Here is a 16,193-nt window from a genome sequence, read left to right as displayed (position 1 = left end):
CTGGAGAGAGAACATCTATCAGCTCTGCCCGAAGTAGGGGAAATGATACAATGACATAATGTGCAAATCAACAAGCTCCAGAGAAACTAAAGGACATTTCGTACGGAAAACTGGGAATTATAATTTAATACCGTTCATGGCAGCTTAGGCGAAGTCGAGAATGAAGGCCACTGAGAAGCTAGATTTCTAAAGGAATCTAAAATAACCCTGAATGTTTATAAAGTAGTTCTAAAGTTTGGTATGTCTTACTGCAGTTTGTAAAAAAAATTTTAAAGTCTGTCTGACGGGTCTATAATTTGCTGCTTGCTCTTAAACTCCTCGTTTAAATAATAGGATTACATTATTTACACTCTAATCCATAAGAATTCTTCCAGAATCTATAGTCTCTGGGAAGATGACCACCAATGCATCCACTATTCCTATGGCCAATCCTTAAGAACTCTTCGAATATAGATTGCCCGTCCCTGGGGATTTATCAGCCTTCAATACCTTCAATTTCCCAACACCATTTCCATGCTAATATTGATTTCCTTCAGTTCCTCCCACTCATTAAATCCTCATTTTCCCGACATTTCTACAAGGGAGCATTTTCGAAAATGTGCTATGGAGGACTACCATGTTCATTACGTTCTTATATCAGTGGGAAAATAGGCATTGCTGGATCTGGTGCCGAAAAATGTGGTGAGACAATTTGGCCACCTGTCTGTTGTGATATTTCCAGCTGACGTGACCACTGGACAAGTCAGATTCCAAGTTTGAACTCGGTTTGATGGTTTTTAAAAGGTACTTCTCGTTCAGAGTCGTTGCTATAAAGAGACAGAGAGGTGCTGATGAACTTTTAATCAAACGGACAAACAAAAACGACTAAGCAGGAAAAGACAATTTTTAATTTTGTATTCCTCTGCCCGAATTTATGAGCATTAAGATTTTCACATTTACTTCCTCCACATTCCGTTTGTCCCTGAGAAAAATGTATTTAATCGAAGAGGATTAGCAAAACGACGAGCAGATCATTGCAACATTGTTCTAGTTGCATCTAGCAATTTGGGAGAACTTTCTAGATTGGCATTTTGCTGTTTATGATGCGTTTTGATACTGGAGTGGTCGCCAATGGACTCACTGAATCGCTACCCCACTAAATGCTAGCCCCATTAATTGATGCAGCACTACATAATTGATGACAAATGTCAGAAGCAGCAGCCTTATGTTTTTGGCAGCAGCGCTGTTAGTCGTCTTTTATATGATCCTTCCAAATTTCATCTAACAAGCCATGATATAAAGATTATTATACAAGAAATCCATCTGGTATGCATCTTTGCTGATCAAGACAAGCTATACATGAACAGAACATAAGAACACAAGAACATAAGAAATACGAGCAGGAGTAGGCCATCTAGCCCTTCGATCCTGCCCCGCGAATAGGGTGAACGTCAATATTCGATCGCATAAAATGTTGATGGTCATTGTGAGGCGGCACTCTGCCATTCGGGTCTACAATTTTACTTTACAAGCATTACTTTAAATATCGTTGGCAGTTTCAGAATTCATACGGAGACAGACATGCTTGAAGGACCTTTTGCTGCAAGTATTGACTGAGACTTACCGTGTCGCTGTGTACCAATTAGGAGCTGTTACGTCGCAAGAGATCTACCCCCTCCCCCGTGGTCAGAACAGACCAGAAGAAGAGAAAGACAGAGATGCTCGCTGTGTGCGCATTACGCTTTGCGGCCATGTTCAGTAACAAGCGTCAGGTTTAATATTTCAATATCTCGGCTTAATATCGGTTATCAAATTCTATGTGAGACACTCATGGAGTTCATTTAAACGGTTGGAGTAGATTTGGGTATTTTGAAAAGAAAATCCAGCCCAGAACAATGGCGATTACGAGCAGGGGAGGAACGCCTTTTATTTTCTTTCTTTGTGTGTTGGACCTGGTTTCGGGACAAATTCGCTACTCGATTCCCGAGGAACTGGAGCGTGGGGCCTTTGTTGGGAATATCGCTGAGGATTTGAAGATGCAGGTCTGGGAGTTACCCGCTCGCAAGATTCGGCTTCTCTCTGATATCAGGAAGGAATATATTGAGGTAAATTTAGAGAATGGGATTTTATATATTAATCAAAGAATCGACAGAGAGGAGATTTGCAGACAAAGTTCCAGCTGTTCTCTTTCTCTAGAAATAGCGCTGAACAATCCTTTGGAAATGCACAGCGCTGTGGTGGAAATATTAGATATAAATGACAATTCACCTAGTTTTGAAAAGGAAGAATTTTCATTGGAGATCAGTGAACTAATTGCACCTGGCACGCGCTTTCCTGTCGAGAGCGCGTATGATCCGGACGCGGGCACAAATGGAATCAATACTTATCAGATCAGTCCAAACGAACTCTTCGGCCTCGAAGTGAGAAGCAGGAGCGATGGGGGTAAAAGTGCGGAACTGGTATTAGAGAACCCCTTGGACCGTGAACAACAGTCCAGCTATGAACTAGTATTGACCGCCGTCGACGGCGGAATACCTCAGAGATCTGGCACAGCTCGGATTGTCATTGTTGTGCTGGACAGCAACGATAACGCACCTGTATTCGATCATGAAATATATCGGACTGATGTGATTGAAAACGCTGCTCTAGGTACATTCCTCCTAAGAATCAACGCTGCCGATTCAGATGAGGGGACAAATGCTGAGGTATCATATTCTTTCACCAGACACGTTCCCCGAAAGATACGTGAAATATTCAAATTGGATCCGGTAACAGGAGAGATTTCGATTCAAGGTGTAATGGATTTCGAGGAATCAAGTGCTTATGAACTGGATGTACAGGCAGTGGATAATGTTCCACTTGTAGGCCATGCCAAAGTTATGGTTGAACTAATTGATATGAATGATAACGCACCCCAGGTAGAGTTCGCATCAGTATCCAATGCAATCGCTGAAGATGCCCAAGTTGGAACTGTGATTGCTATAATTAAGGTGACTGATCGAGATTCAGGAGAAAATGGGCAGATTTATTGCCAGATTTCTGGGAATGTTCCATTTAAATTACAGAAGTCTTTACGGAACACTTATAAATTGGTTACAAATGATATCCTCGATCGTGAAACAGTGCCAGGGTACAACATCACTATTTCAGCATGGGACAGAGGATCGCCCCCTCTGTCAACACAGAAAACTATCACGGTCTCTGTTTCTGATAAAAATGATAACGCACCGAATTTCACGCAATCGTTATACAATGTATATCTGATGGAAAACAACACTCCCGGTGCTTCCATATTTGCAGTTACAGCTTTAGATTCTGATATGGACCATAATGGTCAGGTGGCGTATTCTATTTTGGAGAATCGGATGGAACAAGGACCTGGTCACGTCACAATTAATACCAAAAATGGTAACATTTACTCACTTCGCTCCTTTGACTATGAACAACTGAAGCAATTCCAGTTCAAAGTTCAAGCCCAGGATGATGGATCTCCTCCACTGAGCAGCACTGCTACGGTGAATGTTATTATCCTGGACCAAAATGACAATGCTCCAATTATTCTTTCACCTTTACTGTGGAACGGCTCAGCATCAGTGGATGTTAGGCCGCAGTCTGTATATCCAGGATACCTTGTCAGCAAGGTAATCGCCACTGATGCTGATTCTGGACAGAATGCACGGCTTTCATACCAATTGTTGGCGGCCCCTGATCCCAGCTTGTTTAATGTGGATCTCCTGTCTGGTGAAATCAGAGCAACTCGGCATTTTGCAGATAATGACATCATCATAGAAAGGCTGGTGCTTTTGGTAAAAGATAATGGGCAACCCACTCTCTCCTGTACGGCCACAATCTCCTTTACAATCTTGTCCAATGTTACAGAGGAAACTTCCAAATTAACCTACAAAGCCAAATATTTTTCGGATTTGAATCGTTATTTGATCATCATTTTAGGATCAACTTCATTTCTGTTTCTTGTCATCATAACTTTTCTGATCACCCTGAAGTTTAAACAAGAAAGCAATGTTGCTGAAGATCACAGCACCAGAGTTTGCTGCTGTTGTCGGAGGAATTCTAAGCTGTCCTTTAATCCGAGCCCTCCAGGAAATGTGTCTTTAACTTATAGTGGACCTGGTCAGGCTGAAAGATTTGGTTATACGGTATGTTTATCTCCAGAATCATCCAAGAGAGATTTTCTCTTTTTAAAACCCTGTCATCCAACTTTGCCTTTCAATGAAGTGAATATCCATAACACTAACGGGATGACATAATTTAGACAAGAACTTTCATGCTGACAGATAATTCACTTTGATGAAAAGTTAATTTTTGTGTTCCATCAGGGAGTAAGTTTTGTCTATTTAATTATGTACTTGAGTAGTTACTAGAATGCATGATACGCGAAACTGCTTCTTGCTGGTCGTATCTGCCCATATACCCATGGTGCGAAATGTTACTTTTTTGAAAGCCATGAACAGTGCACTTTATACTATAGGATTTACATGAATTGTATATTGGTATGCCTCTTTGTGATTCCTCTCTCGCCTGCTGTCTATGTTTGCATTCACATAACAGTAGACAAAATAGTAGCAGAAAGCATATTTGCAGACTTCAGTCTTTCAAAGCTGAATGCAACTTTGAAAGCTTTCTTTTAAACAGCATGTCAAAAAATGTTTTCCCATTATGTGTAGTGCGAATGTTTGACAAAGAATTACGAAATATTAAATGCCATGCAAAAAAAAAAACAGTGTCTCGACCAATTTTGCCTGGGTAAAACTATTTCCCACATTTAATTCTCATTTTACACAGCACCTCTGGTTGATTGGGTTGAATTAAACTGTTTTGATATTTGGATATCGGGATTCACAATACTCTCACAATACCCACCATACTCTCACAAATAAATACTCTATGTGCTGCGAAATGCCTGACATGTCACAGACTCTAACTGTAATTTTATGTGACTGCACAATCTTGTGGTTATGCAATGCATCCTGAATATTCTTACGCATAATTCAGCCTGCTTTCGAAATTATGAAATTCTGCCCTTTCCTCCAAGTATGTTAGAGGAAAATAATCAAACCCTCTTCCTTGCAAAATTTATGCTGTAGAATTACATATTTATTGTTTTCCTCCACATGATATAACTAACCATTTTTATTAGAAAACAGCTTTCTGTGTTGTAAATGTGACAACACGGTAAAGTGTTAAGAGCGTTCTAAATTCGGCAAAAAACCTGTTTATTCCAGCCAAACGCACGGCCTTTCCTAATTGACAATAAAACAGCGGTATCACTGGAAATTCCGGCTTCCATACTTTCCAAGATTTCTCTTGTGAAACATTTGCCTTTGTTCACCTCTCCCTCTCTGCAGCCCTCGGTTCGATGGATCACAGCATCCTTCCTCTTCGTTCAGTTCATTGGGTCGGTTTTGCCTGGTTTCAAATTTCACAATTTTATCAAAGCCCATCTCTAATCACGATTCCCCTTCTCGGCGCATGATTTTCTTTTTGGAGATATCCAAGGATCTTTTTTTATTATTATCGCAATGTTGTTTGAATGGTGATCAAATTTCCAAGTCTAAGATGTATTTCCCTTCGGCGTTGAGCAGACAGAAATCATTGTCTCCAGCGCCCATCATAAGTGCTAGATGCTTGAAATTATCTCAGCCATTGTTTTAGTCAGAACAGGAGTGTTCTCAATCATTTGACTCACAGCCCTGTAGCAAATTACTTTATCCTTGCAATCACTGCTTAAGCCTTCAAAAACATAACTGCCTCCTTTCTTATCCCAGCCCATCTTCCAGTGAAAGTGATATCTTCATCAATTCCAGATCCTGCTATTGCAAATTGTTCCTGATCGGCGCCCGTCCGGTCCTCCACAATGCGTAAATTTTAGTTCATACAAAATGTTGCTGCCATCTCCTATCACATACTAAGTACACTTAATCAAATGCCTTGTCCTCGCAAAGTGCAGTGACGTTTGTTCCAGTGCTGCAATTTTTAAATACCAAACACCTGCCTGATTGACTTTTTAAAACGTAGTAGCGGTTATTAATAAGGAAAAAGGTAGGAATTCCTGGAAAAAAAGAGTAATGTCCACCCAGTTCGCGTTCTACCAGTATGGAAGCCGGAATTTCCAATGGTGCTACAATTTTATTGTCAATTAGAATTAGCGTTTGGTTTAAAGAAACAGTATTTGCCGAATGTAAAAAAAACCTCTTAACACTTTCCCCTGTTATCACACTTTAACACAGAAAACAAACACAATAAGTCAAAAAGAACAGAGTCTTGAAACACCCAGGCATGCTATCTCTAACATCCGTTTATAACAAAAAAGTAGAAATTTTGAATGCATGTAGATTCATACAGGTTTACAGAACGGAAACAAGCTCTTTGGCCCAACTTGTCCATGCCGCTTTCTTCTTGAACCCTTAAGCTAATCCCAATTGCCCGCATCTGGCCCATATCCCTCTATGCCCATCTTACCCATGTAACTGTCTAAATGCTATTTAAAAGACAAAATTGTACCACCTCTACTACTACCTCTGGCAGCTTGTTCCAGGCATTCACCATCCTCTGTGTGAAACATTGCCCCTCTGGACACCTTTCTAACTCTTCCCTCTCACCTTAAATCTATACCCTCTAGTTTTAAAGTCCCCTATCTTTGGGAAAATATATTGACTATCTAGTGCTGGGGATATGGTGAACAGAAGGCAGTGTAAGGTAAATCTTGACGTTGTGCGTAAGTGCAATGGTTGGGAGTGAGTTGGTGACATATTTTCCATCAGCCCCTATTATGATTTCCATTAAAGTCAAACAGTTATGGACTTAAATGTAAGCAGCTTGCCGTCTTGCGAACTCAAGTTCCACATTATCTCTCAATGGCAAAATTTACTTTAATGATAGCAAAAGCAGAAAATGCAAGACAATCTCAGAAGGTCTGATAGCCTTTTCGAGCGAGAAGTAATCACCCAGACTCGACACGTTAGCCCTGTTTTCTCTCCATAGCGTCTGTCAGGCCTGCTGAAAATTTCAGATTCCAACATCCAAACCTGGGCTGACAAATAGCAAGTAACATTCACATCACACAAATGCCAGGCAATGACCTTCACCAATAAAAGGCAATCAAACCACCGCCCCTTGACAGTTAATGGTGTTACCATCATTGAGTGTCCTTCTGTCGACTTCTTTGAGGTTACCGTTGACCAGAAGTCAACTGGACTCAACACGTAAACTTGGTGGCTGCAAGAGCAGGTCAGAGGCTGGAATACTGCAACGAGTTACTCAACCCCTGGTTCCCCAATTCATGTCCACAATCCACAAGCCACAAATCAGGAGTGTGATAGATTACTCACCACTTACCTGGATGTTTGCATCTCGAACAACACTCAAAACGCTTGACAACATACAGGACAGAACAGCCTGCTTGATTGGCTCCACTTCCACAACCGTCCCCTCCCCCAACAGCGACACTTGGTAGCAGCAGTGTGTACTACTCCCAAGCTGCACTGCAGAAATTCATCAAGTTCACTAAAGACCTTAGACAACCCCTTACACTTCTATGAGCATTTCCATCTAGAAGGACAAGGGCAGCAAACACGTAGGAATACCGTCACCTGCAAGTTCCCCCCTAAGTCATTCACCACCCTGACTTGGGAATATATGGCCGTTGCTTTGCAGTAGCTGGGTCAAATTGCTGGAATTCCATAACGAACAGTATTGTTTGGCAATTTACAGCACATGGAATGTAGCGTATCAAAGAGGCAACTCACTAGCATCTTCTCAAAGGCAATAAGCCATAGGCAATAAAAACACACCAAACAGCGACGCCTGTGTCCAATGCATGAACAATATATCCGCAATTACTTGCTTTTATTTACTTAAAACTCACTTCTTCGTAGTCACAAGTAGGCGTACGTCAACACTGCAATGAAGTTACTGTGAAATTCCCCTTGTTGTCACACTTCGGCGCCTGTTCAGGAACACTGAGGAAGAATTTAGCATGGCGAATGCACATAACCAGCACATCTTTGGACTGTGGGAAGAAACCAGAGCACCCGGAGAACACTGACGCAGACACAGGGAGAACGTGCAAACTGCACGTAGATAGTGACCCAAGTCGGGAATCGAACCTGGGTCCCAGGGGCTGTGAGACAGCAGTGCCAAACACTATGCCATGTGCTGCTCCTTTACTTCAATGACTTTACTTCGATAATATTTATCTTTGAAACTTAAATTCCGTTTTGTTAGTCCCTAAGTCAAAGTAGGAATACAGCGTGCTCAAGATTATATTACACACCGAATGCAGTAACACTTTCACCTCACTAACATGCTTCATAGCGCTGCTGGACATACAGCAACCATTTGTTTTCCCGCCTTGTCAGCCACTGGTCTCATTAGCCGGCACATCTCTGACAGTGGAACAGTCTGTCTATAATTTTCATACTAGTTTCCTACCATCCTGCAATTACACTGAAGAAGATAATTTCTTCCGTCATGGTACTGACTGAAAAGAAAGGCAAATACAGCCTCATCGCATTTTCCATTTCTCTTCCATTTAGAATTTTCCTTCTCCTACCACTAGTGTTGTACATTAAGACACTTCCAGTGCGTATCTAATTGAACTGTAGAGTATACGCGACGATCGCTCATTTTATCTTTGAATTATTTGATGGAACTCTTTTGGGCATTTTTGGTTGCGCACTGCAATTTTTTCTGTTCGTTACATTGCAATCGAGGGCGAAACAGTCTAGCTTTAAGAACAGTTGCTGCAATTATTGGTTGCGGCTCTTCGTGTCGCTGTCTACCAATAAGCAGCTGAGACGCTACGAGGGATCTACCCCCTCCCTCTCTGCGGAAGCACAGAACAGAAGCGAAGAGACAGTCTGTTTCTGCGTTTATGCTGTGCGGCCATGTTCAGCAAAGCAGCTGGGGTCGAGACTTTGCATTTCTAGATCCCGTGTTTGTATATGGATAAACGTATGTACCTGAGCGATTGTATCAGGTTTGGAGGCCAGTTAATCCTTACGATCGGAAAATATTTTGAAATTTGATGACAGAATCTAACCCCGGACAATGGCGTATACACTGATGTGCAGGGCGTATTTCATCTTGCTGCTTTGTGTGTTGGACCTGGTGTCTGGACAAATTCACTATTCGATACCTGAGGAATTGGAACATGGGGCAATTGTCGGGAATGTCGCTGAGGATTTATCATTAAATATTTGGGAATTATCCACTCGCAATTTTCGGCTTGTCTCTGATGAAACGCAGCGCTACATGGAGGTAAATCTGGAAAATGGAAATTTACTTGTTCATGATAGAATCGATAGGGAACAGATATGCAGGCAAAGCTCGACTTGTTCTCTTAATTTGCAAATAGCCCTTGATAATCCGTTAGAAATACATCCAATTGCAGTGGAGATACAAGATGTAAATGATAATTCACCCAGATTCCCAAAGAGCGAATTTTCCCTGCAGATTAATGAATTAATTTCGCCAGGAGCGCGCTTCCCCCTCGAGAGCGCGCACGATCCGGACGTGGGCACAAACACAGTCAGTAATTACCACATTAGTCCAAATGAACATTTTGGTCTTAAAGTGCAGACAAGAAGTGACGGGAGTAGCAGTGCTGAGTTGCTTTTAAAAAAACCTTTAGACCGTGAGAAACAGGCGATCTTTCAGTTGGTACTGACAGCCATTGACGGCGGGATTCCTGCGAGATCTGGTGAAACTCGGATAATGATTACTGTGCTGGACGTCAATGATAACGCGCCCGCATTTGATCAAGAAATATACAGGGTGAGTGTTAACGAGAACGTCGCCAAAGGTACCTTGGTAACAAAAATTAATGCGGTTGATTTAGATGAAGGCATGAATGCTGAGTTGACCTATTCCTTTACAAACCATGTGTCCGAAAAGATTCGGGAACTGTTCACAGTGGACCCAGTAACTGGAGAGATCAAAGTTCAAGGTGTATTGGATTTTGAAGAATCGAGCGTTTATGAACTTGATGTGGAAGCTGTGGATAACGGTCTGGCCGGCATGGCAGGACATGCCAAAGTCATAGTCGGACTAATAGACACGAATGACAACGCCCCGGACCTTGAAGTGACCTTGGTGTCCAGTACAGTGCAGGAAGATGCTCCCCCGGGCACTGTGATAGCTCTGATCAGAGTAACAGATTTAGATTCTGGCGAATATGGAGAGGTTCAGTGCCAGGTTCCAGCGCAGCTTCCTTTTAAACTTCAAAAATCTTTGAAAAACAATTACAAATTGGTTACCAAAACTTTATTGAATCGCGAAAACTTTCCGATGTACAACATCTCTATTTCAGCTTGGGACGGAGGGATTCCCCCTCTTTCAACAAATAGAACTGTCTTAGTTTCAGTATCTGATGTAAATGACAACGCCCCGAGGTTTACGCAATCTTCATATGATCTATATCTCATGGAGAATAACACACCTGGTTCTTCCATTTTTGCTGTTACTGCTTTAGACCCTGATTTAAATTCTAATGGGGAGGTGTCATATTCTATTTTGTCGAATCCGATGCAAGAAATGTCTGCGTCTGCTTACGTCAGCATTAACTCGAGAAATGGCAACATTTACGCACAGCGTTCCTTTGACTATGAGCAATTGAAACATTTTCAGATCAATGTTCGTGCTCAGGATAATGGATCTCCCCCACTGAGCAGCGCGACTATGGTGAATGTCATTATTTTGGATCAAAATGACAATGCTCCGGTCATAGTTTCCCCTTTGACGTGGAACAGTTCGGCATCAGTGGAGATTCCATCCCAAACAGTACATACAGGATACGTGGTTACTAAGATAATCGCTACGGATGCAGATTCTGGTCAGAATGCACGGCTTTCTTATCATTTGTTGGAAGCAACTGATGCAGACCTGTTTACTGTGGGTCTTCACTCTGGAGACATCACAGCAACTCGCAGTTTGAGAAATCAAGACCTCACCACAGAGAGAATCGTCATCTGCATCAAGGATAATGGACAGCCAAGCCTCTCCAGTACGGTCGCAATTTTCTTTTCAATCATGCCTAATGCTACTAAAAAACTTTCGGAACTAAGTTACCAGCCTCGAACTGAGGGATATTTTTCGGATATAAACCGTTATTTAATCATCATTTTGGGATCAACATCCTTCTTCTTCCTTGTAATCATTATTTTTCTGGTCGTCCTAAAATGTAAACAAGACAGAAATATCGTAGAAGACAGTTGCTTTACAATTTGCTGTTACAGCCAGAGGAATGCGGATAATACCTTCATTCGGAGATCAGCTGTAAACGAACAGTTAAATTATACAGGGCCAGATCAAGCTGAACGTTACCGTTACGCCGTCTGTTTATCTCCTGAATCATCCAAAAGTGAATTTCTGTTTCTGAAGCCTTGTCATCCTACTTTGCCTTTCACGGACCGAGTTACTCCGGACTCCAATCCGGGGATATGATTTCAGAGGAATGTCTCAGCTGAGAATGGTTTATGTAATTGAAGAATTATACAGTTCAGAAGAAAGTCATTTTCCTGTGTGCCTAAAAGTGTAATATAATTAATTTCCATTCCAAAATCTTCTATGTCCGCCCACAATTTTTACTACATGCCCAATCATTTTTTTGAAACTTACTATGGAAGATTCTTTCAAGGTCCTGTGCTCCAGATTTTAGCAAACTTCTCTGTGAAAACTTTTCCTTTATTTTCTTCTGGTTATTTTGGCAATTACTTTAAATCTATGACATCCAATTACCGACTGAGTTATCAGAAGACGCGGTTGCTCCGTATTAATCTCAGCAATAATCCTCGTAACTTTGAATTCTTCCGCACGAATTCGCCTTAATGTTAATAACTCTAAGGAGGACAAAACTAGGTTTCCAATCTCTCCATATGTTTGATGCCCTTCGTTTCTGGTATCATGCTGGTAAATTTTTGCTGCGGTCTGTTAAAATTTTAAATATCTTTTTCAAAGTCTGCTGCTCAGAATTTTACTGAATACTTCAGCTTAAAATTAACTAGCGATGGGTAGATTTACCTTGCCTTTCATTTTTTGTATTTCTTTCACAAATCCAAAATTCCACTAGCTTTCTTAACCACCCTACTGTCTTCAAGAACTTATGCATGTGCACATTGGTTTCCCCTGTTCGTGTTGCACCTCAAAGGGCATGGTGTGTAATATTTTGATGCTCTATCTTGTTTCTCTCGAAGCATGCATTTTCAAATGTAATAGGATTTAATTGTATTTGTAATGTTTATGCCAATTTCACTCGTGCTACCTGTGTTCTTCGGGAGTCTTTTAAGTATACTCCTCATTATTTATTACGCCTTCCTGTTTTGCAATTTGAAACATTGGACATGGTAATCGTTATAGACACATAGGAAATAGGACAAAGTGTATGCCCCTTGCGTCTGCTCCGCCATTCAAATTGATCATTACTGACCTGCCATCTCAAAACTTTCTCAGACTATTGTCAGGTTCCTTGATCTCTTTACTGGTTAGAAATTCCCACGATTTCAGTCTTGAGCATACTAAATTGAGCCCGAGCAACTACCTTTCCTAAGGAACTCCAAAGTTTTACCACCCATTAAGTGAAGAAACTCCTCCTCCTCTGAGAACAAAATAGCCATCCCTCATTCTAAACTGTGTGCTCTGGTTGCAGATCCCCTAGCTAGTGGAAATGTTTTTCCTGCATCAGTGTTTTCGAGCTTTGTGAGAATTTTACATGTCTCAACGTGATCCCCTATCATTCTTCCAAACACCGGGGAATCTGTCTTCAGAGGACCACGTAGCCATCCCACGATGAATCTGGTGAAACCTTTTACTCTTCCCTAATGGTAAATGTATCATTTCTTAGGTAAGAAGACCACAAGTGTGCACAATAACGCAGTTCATGTCCTACCAGCGTTCTCTGCAATTGCAGCAAGACACTTTGCTCTTGAAGCATAGTCTTGATTATTAATATGTAACAATTAAAATAGGGTCCTAATATTATTCCCGGGGGTACTGATTGATGGGAAAGGCACGGTGGCACAGTTATTAGCATTGCTGCCTCACAGCACAAGGGATCCAAGTTTGATTCCCAGCTTGGGTACTATCTGTGTGGAGTCTGCACATTCTCCCCGTGTCTGTGTGGATTGTCTTGGTTGCTCTAGTTTCCTCCCACAGTCCAAAAGATGTGCTGGTTACGTGCATTGACCATGCTAAATTCTCCCTCAGTGTACCCAACAGGCGCTGGAGTCTGGCGACTAGGGGTTTTTCGCAGTAACTTTGTTGCAGTATTAATGTAAGCATACTTGTGACACTAATAAATAAACTTAAACTTAAATAAACTTAAACTTAGACTGTATTGCTAACTCCTGTCAAATAAACAAAGTAACTCACCATTACCCTATTCCTCCTATGATTTAGTCGGATACATGCCAAACTTACCACAAACATATCAATCCCATGTTCTATTTGTCGAATAAATTTGTTCTGTACTAACTTATCAAACATCAATGCGCAAATATCCAGCTGTTCCATTAGATTCATCAATGTAATAGGATTTAATTGTACTCTAATGTGTATGCCAATTCCATCATAAAACTCATCCAGTTTATTTAGACATTTTTCGCCTTCAACAAATCTGTCCTGGAAGCCTTCATTATGCTTTTCTAATTGGGTATTAGTATCACCTCTGGGAATTGTGCCCATAGTTGTCCCAATACATTGCTTGTCCTGTAGTTGTTAGAGAGAGCCTACTCTCCTTTTACAATACAAGTGTAATATTTGCAACCATCCAAATGCTCTGGGACCTCTCCCATATCTAAAGCATCGAGCTATCTGTTAATCAGTCAATTTCAGATTTTCTTCAAATAGCTAAATTCTCGCACTGGTAATTACACGCCAGTTAGACTGTATTCCGCATTGCTGTTCTTGTAACCGCACATGTCGATAATGATATACTTGATGTTGTGTCACCGCTACAGTAGTAGCATAAGAACGAAAACTATCTTCTTTCTGGTACTTTTTTTTTCCTTTTGAAGAAGTGCATATCAATATTTCCTCGATAATTCCTCCGCTGTTTGTGATTGTGTTTTAACGCATGCGTATAAAAGATTGACTAATATCATGAGGCATAATTTCAGAGTCTGAAGCGCATTCACTTGTGACTGCAAAGGGCAACTTCGATGAAACTGAAGCCTTTGTTTCAGGTTTCAAGCTGATTTAAGAAAATGTTTTATCAGCGTATGCAATGAGAACGTTGACACTTGTCAGTTTATACGTCGGTCTGAAAATGTTGCAGATTTTCTAAAAAAAATGTGCAGTGAAACAGAATATACTGTAGATGATTTTGCTTTTAACGTGTTCCAGATATGAATAGTTCAACTGTGGTAGAATTCCCAGAGCGGAATTTTCACGTTTTCCTGCTGTTACATTCCAGTGAAAGCAATAGAGATGGGTTCCTACAATTTACTCATATGTTTTCGAAACGTGTTGAATATTCAAGTGGCAATCATTTATAATGTTTAAATATGGGTTTAGTACACGTGAATGAAATCACAAAAGGTACAAATATTAGATTATACGATTGAAGCTGACAATTCCATTCTTTCATGACCAAATTAAAGATTTTATTTAGAGATCACGCATTGTCTAAAAATACCACGTTTCCAAAATAGGTTGGTTGAATTTGGATTGTGATACCTGAGTAGGGTTAGTATCACTATTTTCTGAGGATGCATCAGTACCTTTCAATCCTATCCACTGATGGATGATTCTCAGTATTTTCCAAAATATTTTCTTCTTTATATGTTAGACGTTCAAGATGGCAGAAGGTTCGCAAGCGTCAGCGAGAGATAAACGCAGAGAGATATGTCGAGTAGACCAGAACAATCCTCAAAAACAGAATGTGCACAGGTCCCTTGAAACGTGGTAAAGTAGGTTTCCCAACCTTGAGTGACAACATTTCTTTGTTTTCTCACTCAACGGGCCGACAAGCATACTTCAGAATGATAAAGTCTGGTTCATCATTAAAATGTGAATTTCAAACCAAAACAAAATCAATGTCAAAGCTGGCAAATTGAATTTTCTTAAAGAGGCATTAAAGAATCGTCACTTAAAGAGTCACAACAGCAGAGCTAACTAATGTACCTTTCGTGATTTTTAGCTTAAGAATTACCCTGAAGGGACAAATTAGGCCCGGCGGCTTCTTCACCAGAAAACTGATGGAGATTCTGGCGGAGCTAAGGACTTGGCGTTAACTAACATTGATATTCAGTTCGGCTTTGGTGGCATACACTTTGAGCTACCTTCGGTAAAGATCGCACGGAACTGGGGTTCCAAACTGATTGCCTTTCTTCAAGGTTTTTCTCTACTCCTGCCTGAATTGTGGAAAGAATTTTGGGCAGGTACTCAGGACTAGAGGGCACAGCCTCAAGATAAGGGGTGGGGGGGGGGGGGGGGGCGCAGTTTAGAACGGAGTTAAGGAGGAACTTCTTCACTCGAAAGGTGGTGAATCTCTGGAATTCTCTGCCCGTTGATGTGGTGGAGGCTACCTCGCTAAATATATTTAAGACACGGGTAGATAGGTTTTTGGTAGGCAAGGGAATTAAGGGTTATGGGGAGAAAGCGGGAAAGCGGAACTGAGCCACTTCAGATCAGCCATGATCTTATGGAATGGCGGGGCAGGCTCGAAGGGCTAGATGGCCTACTCCTGCTCCTATTTCTTATGTTCTTATGTTCTTAAAGACATGCTCACTGTCAAACATTCAAACACACACATACACACACTCTCATAGACTCTCTCACACAAACGCTCATACACATGCTCACAGATTTACGCTCACACAGACTCGCTCCGACAGACTCACATTCTCATACAGACTCACTCATTCTCTCAGGGTCACACACTCATGTCCACTCACACGCACAGATTTTCACACGCAGAGACTAACACGGTCACTCACATAGGCTCTCACGCACTCATGCTCACACACTCAGTCACAGATTCACACTCCTTGCGCGCTCATGCACATACCCACTCAACCCCACAGGCTCTGTGGCATACACATACAGACACTGGTAGGCACTTTCAAACATCTGGATTAAAACGCTCACTCACATCGGCTGTCGTACTTACATACTCATGCACTCACTCACAAACTTACACTCGCACAGACTGACTCACAAAGTCTCCCTGACGCATTCACTCAGGCATGCTCACTCAA

General features: G+C 41.3%; 2 pseudogenes; both read left to right on the top strand.

Annotated features, from left to right (window-relative positions):
• Positions 1 to 1,874: 1,874 nt before the first annotated feature.
• On the top strand, positions 1,875 to 4,247 carry LOC145351636 (protocadherin-10 pseudogene; annotated as a pseudogene).
• A 4,801-nt stretch (positions 4,248 to 9,048) lies between these two features.
• On the top strand, positions 9,049 to 11,442 carry LOC145351426 (protocadherin alpha-C2 pseudogene; annotated as a pseudogene).
• Positions 11,443 to 16,193: the final 4,751 nt, after the last annotated feature.

This window comes from Carcharhinus amblyrhynchos, chromosome 13 (genome assembly GCF_965287045.1).
Source record: "Carcharhinus amblyrhynchos chromosome 13, sCarAmb.v2.hapA, whole genome shotgun sequence".
In the NCBI taxonomy this organism is placed as follows: Eukaryota; Metazoa; Chordata; class Chondrichthyes; order Carcharhiniformes; family Carcharhinidae; genus Carcharhinus; species Carcharhinus amblyrhynchos.
The sequence above is the reverse complement of the archived record's forward strand: the minus strand, read 5'-3'. Positions and strand labels throughout refer to the sequence as shown.